General features: G+C 33.5%; 1 pseudogene; it reads right to left on the bottom strand.

Annotated features, from left to right (window-relative positions):
* Positions 1–8014: 8014 nt before the first annotated feature.
* Positions 8015–8933, bottom strand: LOC110643929 (NAC domain-containing protein 100-like; annotated as a pseudogene).
* Between the last annotated feature and the right edge of the window lie 1455 nt (positions 8934–10388).

The following is a 10388-nucleotide window of genomic DNA, read 5'->3' as shown; positions in this document are numbered from 1 at the left end:
AATCAATATCCAATAGTATACACTGGTCTATAATATGCAACTCAACACCCTAAATTTAATTTGGTCAAGGTCAACAACATGTGCATGGAACAATTGATTAGTGTATGTAATTTCAACTACGAATGCCTAATTCATTTCCACATATCCATGGACACCATACCTCATCATTTAAGTCATGAAATTACATATTTTCTATGCTCTTCAAGGCTACCAAATTGGGCAGTATCCTTAATTACTCACAATTGTTCAAAGCCCTAAGATAAAGTATCCAAATCAACACTTATACATGCAATTTGATTCTTATACTCTTAGTCACCTTAATCAACATTGTAATTCACCAATTATGTGTCTAATTTAATCACTAATTAAGCTAATTAGGGCTGCCAAATTGGGCAGATTCAAGTCTAAAGAAAATCCCTAAATTCTTAGGGTTACAACCCCTAATTCACAATTAACTTCAAACACACACATATAACCCTATCCTAATTCATGTACTTAGCTTAATTAACATTTCTAAACATTAATTTCATAAAAAATTAAACAATTTCCCCCTAGTTCCATGGCTACCAAATTAGGGTTTCCCAATTACCCATCAATTCCTAAAATTTTCCTAACACACTAACTCAATTAATCTCAAAATCAAGAAATTAAGAGAGGGAAGTAAGCGATTATGCACTAACCTTGGATGGCAACCCCTTGAACAGCCCAATTTCAACTTCTACCTTCTCAAATTAGTATCAATGGCTTCCTTTTGATGTGGGGAACAACTTTGGTGAAGGGAATTTTTACGGATTATGGCTAAAATCCAAGCATGCATGTGAAACAATTCAATGGGGAATGAAGCTAGGGTGGTGAAAAGGTGAGATGAGGGAGAAGAGATGAGTTTTCTCTTTTCTTTTTCTGATCACTTAACTTTTTATACCCCCCGCCACTAACTTAAAATAATAATATAATACTCAAAGTTTCTAAATTACCAATTAACCCCACTTAAGTCCCCTTTAATTGCACTAATGAAATTTTATGTTTTCATGGGGGTTTTTATGGGATTTTCTAAATTTAATACCACTAATTTAGTGGACTTTTTGGTCAAAAGTCAACTTTAAATATCAAATGAACAAAATGCCCCTCTTCGGGTTAAAGTCCCTCTTTTTTGAATTTACCAATCAGACAATTTCTCCAAATTTTTACACTGTCTATTTTTATTTTTATCTTCACTTTTATCAATTAATTAAATTATTCTTGACATTTTTAATGCCATTTACACCTTGGTAAATTTTTAATTAAACCCCGAAATTTGTTTCTAGGGTTTCTCGGGGGTCTAGGACACTGCTTTTTTAGCCTAATTTTGTTTTAAGTCTTTTATTTTATCTTTTTTTTTTTTGTATTTTTCTGTCATGTATTCTATCATTTTATGTGTCCTCACTATCATTTAGGTGTAGTTCAGGACACTCGATCGTCTGCAGACGTCGATCAGGGCAAAGAGAATGTACGAACTACTGACGGTGAGGGCATTACAATTCTTTCCCTCTAATTAAAATTTCGTCCTTGAAATTTACCTGGTATGAAGAGATGAGGGAACTGCTGCCTCATTGTCTCCTCGCTATCCCAAGTTGCCTCTTCTATGTTGTGGTGTCTCCACAGGACTTTCACCAGTGGAATACTCTTGTTTCTAAGCTCCTTTACTTCCCGTGCCAAGATTCTGATTGGTTCTTCTTCATATGTCAAGTCAGGTTGCACAATTATCTCTTCTAATAAAATGACATGTGAAGGATCTAATCTGTATCTCCTGAGCATCGACACATGGAATACATTGTGAATTTTGTCTAGCTCAGGTGGCAAAGCTAGCCTGTAGGCTACTAGACCCACATGTTCAATGACATCGTATGGACCAATAAACCTAGGGCTTAACTTACCCTTCTTACCAAACCTTAGCACTTTCCTCCAAGGTGATACCTTGAGAAACACCTTATCACCAACCTCATTCTCTATATCCTTTCTCCTCAAGTCAGAATATGACTTCTGCCTGTCTGAGGAGGCTTTCAGGTTATCTATGATGAGCTTCACTGTAACACCCTAGGCAAATCCCACATTGACAAAACACGGGAGAGATGCTGGGTTTATAAGTTGGTGGTTCATAACCCCTAGTGACGTGTTTTAAAACTGTGAGGGCTTCGGCCCAGAGCGGACAATATCACTAGTGAGCCGGGCCATTACATTTGTGGTATCAGAGCCGCTCCACGTGCAACCTTGAGCGATGGTGGGGCAAACCTCAGCGAGGACGCTGAGTCCCATAAGGGGGGTGGATTGTAACACCCTAGGCAAATCCCACATCGACAAAACACGGGAGAGATGCTGGGTTTATAAGTTGGTGGTTCGTAACCCATAGTGACGCGTTTTAAAACCATGAGGGCTTTGGCCCAGAGCGGACAATATCACTAGTGGGTCGGGCCATTACATTCACTTTCTCTTTAGTCTGCCTTACCAGGTCTGGGCCCACTACTTTCTCTTCACCCATTTTTGTCTAACATAAGGGAGTTCTACATCTCCTCCCATATAAGGCTTCATATGGAGCCATCTTTAGGCTGGCTTGGTAGCTGTTGTTGTAAGTAAACTCTACTAAAGGAAGATATCTCTCCCAACTTCCTTCAAAGTCAATAATGCAGCTTCAGAGCATATCTTCCAGCACCTATCATGTCATTCATGTCATGTCATTATTATCAATCTTTTATCATTTATATAATTTACTAAGTTTTATGGGTTACCTGAATCACCCTTTCAGACTGTCCATCCGTCTGAGGATGAAAAATTGTACTGAAGTGCAGTTGAGTGCCTAACGACTCCTGTAGCTTCTTCCAAAACCTCAAAGTAAACCTCGGGTCTCAGTTAGATATAATCGATGTTGGCACTCCATGTAACTGTACTATCTCAGCTATGTAGATTTCTGCTAGTCCCTCTAGTGAATAGTCGATTCTGATAGGTAGGAAGTGAGCTAATTTGGTTAGTCTGCCAATAATTACCCAGATGGTATCGTGCTTCTTCTGTGTCAATGGTAGCCCAGTTACAAAATCCATGGTGATGCGGTCCCATTTCCACTCTGGTATGGATATAGGTTGCAATAACCCTAATGGAACCTGATGCTCAGCTTTAACCTGCTGGCATGTCAGACATCTGGTCACAAAATCACCAATCTCCTTCTTCATTCCAGGCCACCAATACTATGCCTTCAGGTCATGATGCATCTTAGTACTTCCTGGGTGCATAGCATGGAAGCTACTGTGTGCCTCTTTTAGGGTACTCTTCTTCAGTTCCTCATCTCCTGGTACATAGATTCTGCGTTTATAATACAGGCATCCTTCTTCTTTCAACTCATAGTCAGTCTCCTTCCCCTCTTTAACTCTACCCATTACAATCACGAACCTTTCATCCCTTAACTGTGCTTCTTGTATTTGCTGTAGCAAAATTGGGTTTACATGCAACTCAGCCAAAAGTGCCCCATCTTGTGCTGCAGACAACTGAGCATTCAATGCATAAGGCCATCATGGACTTCCTGCTCAGTGCGTCAGCCATTACATTTGCCTTTCCAGGGTGATAGTCGATCACACAGTCCTAATCTTTAAAGAATTCAATCCATTGCCTCTGTCTCAAATTGAGTTCCTTTTGGGTTGGCAAGTACTTCAGACTCTTATGATCTGTGTATATGTAGCACTTCTCACCATATAGGTAATGCCTTCATATCTTCAGTGCAAATATTATTACAGCCAATTCCATATCATGTGTTGGGTAGTTCTTTTCATGTGGCCTTAGCTGTCTAGAAGCATAGGCAACTACTTTACCTTCTTGCACTAGAACACACCCAAGCCTGTTATGAGAGGCATCACTGAAGATCACATAGTTTTTCCCAAACTCTAGTGTTACAGTCTCCTTAAACTCATATCAGTGAATTTGTCATCAATTCTAAGACATTTATAAATTTTCTACACTTTGGGAACAGTTAAATTTAACAGTATCTTTTCCGTTCATTTCTTATACAGTCTAAGTCATTTATAACTTTTCTGTACTTTGAAAATAAAATAATTATCAGTATCTTTTCTGAGTATTAATTTCATTCTCTGACTTTTTAAACTCATATTAGAGTCTTTGGAATCGTATCAGTGTATTTTATGTCATATCGGTGTATTTCATGTCATATCTGTATATTTGGGCCCAAGTAACCTATAACAAACTATAATGCTGGATACACGGGAGTATACAGGTTAGACAGCCATATGTCTACCCTGTATACATCTGTCAGGCACGAGGCCAACTGTCAGGCACGAGGCCTGCTAACAAGCACGAGGCCTGTTATCAGGCTTGTAAAGCCAGAAATAAGGTTAGGCACAATGGCCAATGGGTAGGCATATAGCCTATAGAATAATCATATCAGACATATATTGTCAGTTCATGATTTGCTCTGCAAGTATTATTGCTATCTATAGTCCCTAATTGGTATACCAATCGATCCAACTATATACATATAAGCCCAGGCATACTTTAGGCAAATTAGTACTATTAAGCACTTATAGTTTTATTATTTCATGCTATGTACTATTAAGGGTTCATAATATATTTTTATTTCACTTCATGTACTACCTATGCTTTATACCATTTCCATGTTATTATAATGGGAACATAGGTCCCAAGCACTTATTCATATAACTTATGTATTTATCACTCTCATTATTTTATGTCATGTACTATACATATTTATAGTATTGTTATTTCATATATGATGGAAACATAGTTTCCAAGTGCATTTTCCTATGACTTATGTGTTTAGCAAACCATTTAAGTAAATTTACATTTTATGTATCAACTGATTTCATTTCACCTTGTAGTGAGAAAGTAGGTCCCACATACCTATTTCATGTAATTTAGCATGTAGTGACTTATTAGGGATAAGTCCTTACTAAAAACAATTTAATTCAAGAACCTTTCTTTAGGTTCAATTTCACTGTTTTGAATTTATATATCACATTGAGCAATTACACATTATTACTTATTTCTTTGAAATGTACATACCACTTTATAGTGGGAAAATAGGCCCCACATACCCTTTCATGTGGTTTAGTGTTTAATGGCTTGTTAGGGTTAAATTCCTACCATAAGATAATTTATCTCATGGACCTTTCTTTGGTTTCAATTTTTGTGTCTTACTTTTGCCTATCCATATGATCAGTTTGTAGCCACTGTTTGGCCACACTTCCTTCATGGAAGTTGTGCCTCTATGTCTTATCTTTATTTTCCCTTTTAAATCATGTCAATTTGATTTTTAGAACTCAAGTTAACTCATTCCCAGATTTTGGTTCCTTAACTAGGTAGCTTTTGTACTTAAAATTTACCTAATTAATGGAACAGGTTGCAATCACTTTTAGGCATGGTGATCTTCATAAAAATTGTTGCCCTATGTCTTATGATCATTGAGAAATTTTTATCACAAATTTTCAAGTTTTGTGGAATTATTTATGACCAATTAACTGACCTAGGTTCATGTACCCTGTGCCAACAGGGGCTTAGTTCAGGATAGTGACTGTAGGTTACTTTTTGAGATTCTTAAATTCATAATTTGAGGAAGGTTCCTAAAACAAAGTTGTAGCCCTGTTTTCAAGTTTCTGGAAAGGTATGGCTCATCTCAATTGAATTTTCTAGTGGGAGTTATGACTAAAAGACTGTTCTGGGGTCAAGTGAAGTTTGGTCAGATTGCAGGTTTTGATGCAGTGACTTATTCTAACTGTTTGACCTAGTTCTCTTATTTTTTGGGTTTTGGTCAAAACACCAATTTTGTAGGTCTATGTCTTGTGGACATTTTTCCACTGGTTTCATTGCATTTGAGTTATTGTAGACCAAGTTATGGTCATTTTGCCAAAACTGGTCGGGTGAGGTTAGGTCTAATAGTTTCTAGGTAACCTAATTCTGGGCAGTTTTGTGACCCAAATTAAGCCAGCAATTTAGTTTTGTTTTTGGCATTTCTAGGTTCAGTGGTCTTCATGAAAATTGTAGCCCCATATCTAATCTTTTCAATTGTATCAGATTCAGGTCATTTGGACCAGTGTAGAGGGAGTTATGACCAACTGTTCATTTGGTCATTTTCTGGGCTTAGTGCAGGGTAATCCGGATTTGGGCAGTATTTAGGTCAAGTTTTGGATAGAATTTGGGCATGGTTTCTTCATGAAAAATGGGCTATTTTGGGTCTAGGTTCATATTTTGGGCCTCATACCAATTGGAGTCACATATTTTCAGTTATGGTTCAAAACTTAAAACTCATGCTGGACTCATTGAGTCCCAAAACCTGCAGAAAACAAGCACTCCCAATTTCAATTTCCTCCATCTTCCTTACTTCAATTGACATGCATAACACTTCTATAAGCAACAATCTCAACTCAACCAAGTCAATTTCAAGCATTTACATAAAGTCCTCGCAACATATATATAAAACCTAATTCCAATCACCCAATTTACACAAACTCAACTCTTTTACACTTCTTATCATATCAACTATTCAAACATCCTTATGGAACCATTTTTCATCATTTAAAAACATCAAACCTCACAAGATTCATGGCTGCTGAAATTAGGGTTCTTCAATTCCTTTTTATTTGTTTTTATTTTCATGGAATACTCACTCATCTCATCATTCTTACAAGATTTAAAGAAGAGAGGGAGTGGTATTTTTGCACTTACCTTGTGACCCAACTTGCAAACTTCAATTTCTCTTCTTCAAATGGGTATCTAAAGAATCCTTATGGAGTGGGGAGGATTGTTTGTGAAGAGAGCTATGGGTTTTGATGGGTAAATGAAGAGGAAATCAAGCTTTAAGCTTGATAACAATGGTGGGGAGGGAGAGACCAAGGGAGACGGTAAGGAGAGAGAGAGAAAAGGAAAAAGAAGATGGTTGGTGGGGTTTTGTATCTTGTGGGTATTTATATATATACATTTATGTGTACTTAAATTTTTTTTTTTTAAATTTCATAAGCCTTTTTTTTCTTTTCTTTTCTTTTCTTATTTTCCAATTCATTTCATAAATTTTTAATTTATGTTAATTATTTTATTCTCTCAATTTTTAATTTGACATTTAGGTCAAAATTCACCTATGGGGGGTGAAATGACCAAAATGCCCTTCGGGGTGCATATCAGGTTATTTTTATTATTTTTGTATCAATTAATAAATTCTCTAAATTTTATTTTATTTTCTCTAAATTTTCTTTAACATCTTTAATGTCATTTTTACCTAAATAACCTTAAAATTGGGTCCCAAAATTATTTCCTATATTTATTAATTTTTTTTTACATTTATTTCATTAATTTAGGTCTTTTCACTATAGTTTAAGTGTAGTTTCAGACATTCTGACTGTCCGAACAGATATTAGTCGCTGGAACAGTAGAATGTACGGACTACTTACGGCGAGGGCGTTACAGTTTTCATATAAGAAATGATTTTTTTTATGTGTTTTATATTTGAGGATGTAGTTTAAATAATAATAATTTTGATGTTTTGTAATTTGTTTTTTAAAATATGATAAAAAAATTTAGCCTTTTAATACTAAATTTTTAATGTGAAATAAATTGATTGTCGAGATATGTTTCTGTTTGCAAAATGATAATTCAATTAAAATTCATCCTTCATCAATTTTTTTGTTAAAGCAACCAATCTAAATTTGAGGATTAAATTATTATAAATGTTAAAATTTTAGAAATTAAACCGTTACAAAATGTGAAATATATTGAACTAAATTATTACATTTTTCAATCTATTAATAATTCTTCTATTTTAATTTTTGTTGAATAAGAAATAAATATAAATACTTTTTTTATATTAATAATTCTTCTATTTTTGTTAAAAAAAAAAAAGTAACTTCATAGCTTATGCTACATGCAAGCCTTGAATTCCTATTTCTTACATGTAGGGAATATTTCAATATATTTTATATTTTCTCTAATTTAAGTTCAATAACTCCAATTTTAAAAAAAAAAAAAAAGTTCAATGACTCCATAGACAATCAAGGTCTATTGGTCCAGCAGAACTTGGTGGAGCCTCTTGACCTTCAAAGGACCGGTGAACTAGTTCAGGATCGATTACCGCAGAAGATATATCCTGGCTAAGTGAAAGCTCCATTTTTGAGTCCTACTTCATGTTTGGTCCTTGGTTTTCAATCATCATCTTCGAGATGGACTGTTCTGGCAATTTGAGTCCTGCAAGTTTGCAAAACTCGGTGAAATTTGAGAGGAATAGAAAGAGTTTGGAAGACAGGTTTTTGAAAACAGAACTGAGGAAGAGGAGGAAGAAGACGTGGAAGTCAAGAGAAAAGAAGTATTGTCAAAGCTATCAAACATGTCTTCTTTGGCTTTTTGGTCCTCCATTGGCTTGGAGAAGCAGGTCACGTGTGATGTATTGTCCTTGGAAGTCCTTGTCTCACTGTTGTGTGGACAAGAATCCATCAATGGAGGCCATAAAGATGATGGCCCTAATTCATTTCCATATGAACTCATCCTCACCAATCCTGCAATATGGGTTTTCTTTCCTCCAGAGCTCTTTTGGAAAACTTTGCAAATAACCCATTCATTCTGCAAATAAAGCAAGAGAATTCATCAATATTCAATAGCAGCACCAAGAAGGCATAGTAAATAAAAAAACAAAACAAAGTAAAATAGGGGAAACAGAAGAAGAACAAGACTTTTGCTATTTTTGGAAGATTATACACCGACTATTTTCCCTCTAATCTATACTCCTGCATAACCCAATTGGTTTTTGTTCCTTTAGGGGCTCTCCCTTTGTAGAAAACCAAAGTCAAGGGTTTTAGCCCTGTAGATTTCCTTGTCTTTGCCTGTGGCTTGCAATAATCAGAAGCAGTAGCTCTATTCTTATGGGTCACAAAGATAACAAGATCCCGAAAGAGCATTATTGCAGAAGAGTTATTTGTTCGTCTAAAATTAAAAAGGACCAGTTTTCACCTGGAAGATTATTCTACTCTATCTAGATCATCTCTAAACATAATATTTTAATTATCTATATTTGTATTTTTTTTTTCTCTTATGAGAATATTTTGCTGTACTCTTCTTATTATCCTTATTAAAGAACTGCTAAATTTTATCTAAAAAAATGATAAACTTTATTCAAATAATTATTTTATTAACAGATTACATATATCAACAATTAAATTGCTTTTTTATAAAAAAAAATAAATGAATTAAATTGTATTTTGTAATACTTCAAAAATTAAATTATAAATTATCTAATAATTTTCTACTGTAAAACAAAATTATAGTCAAATCCAACATTACAACAATAAAATTTCCTTCTTCAAAATTTGAAAAAGAAATCGTGCTTGCTTTTTAAAAGGGGAAAAAAAAAAGCAACGTTTTTAGGTGATTGATCATAAAAAAGAAAAAAAAAAATTGTGTACACACGAGTATATGTGCATTCGTTAACTAATAAAATTTTAATAAACTCTAATTTTAAATATGTGCTAGCATGATTTTATATAGGATTCACCATGATTTTATAAAATGTGGCGACTGTATAATGGTTAGATGTATATCTTGGATGTAGATAAGATTTTTAAAAAATAAAATTTGAAAAATATATTTCTACATTAAATATTGATCATAAAAAATTAATCTAAAGTTATTATTAAGAATTATTATCAGCCCACAAGTATCTTTAATCCAATCAAAATAATATTGGCACAAAATATAAATAAAAAATTTATAAAAATAAAAAATATAAGATGCTATTTCAAAATTAATTTATTTTAATTATATTTTTTTATTTTGGAAAAAAAGAAAATAAAACAAAAAAAGACTAAATCACACAGAATCTCGAAGCAGAAGGTTGTCGATTTATCTTAATTAGATTTAGAATAATCTAAGTAACTAAATGATAAATATATAAATATATTGCTATATATGTTTGGATTATCTTAATCCGATTTAGAATAACCTATATTATTAAATGACTATTAATATATTGCTACATATATTTGGATTCTATATTCGCAAATGAGATTCATTTAAATTTGATTTTAATTTAAATTATTTGACTTTTTTTTTTATTTAAATACATGATTTTTCACATTCGGATCATAGTGATATTTAGGTAATTCCCTTTACTCTAGCATTTAAACCTCTAATGTTGCAATGAGTGAATTCTCTCTTTAATTACTTAGATTATTCTAAATATGTTAAGATCTCATTTAAATTAAATATGAAATATCATCTTTTTAAAGTATAATTTGAATTTCAATTGGATTTAAAAAATCTAAACATCTATGTCAATTTTAAATTTGAATTTCAATTGGATTACAATTTTAGATTAATCATTCAAATCATTTACTTCTCAAGAAATTTTAATAAAA

This window comes from Hevea brasiliensis, chromosome 8 (assembly GCF_030052815.1).
Source record: "Hevea brasiliensis isolate MT/VB/25A 57/8 chromosome 8, ASM3005281v1, whole genome shotgun sequence".
Taxonomy (NCBI): domain Eukaryota; kingdom Viridiplantae; phylum Streptophyta; class Magnoliopsida; order Malpighiales; family Euphorbiaceae; genus Hevea; species Hevea brasiliensis.
Note: the sequence above shows the minus strand (reverse complement) of the source record. Positions and strands in the feature narration are given on the sequence as shown.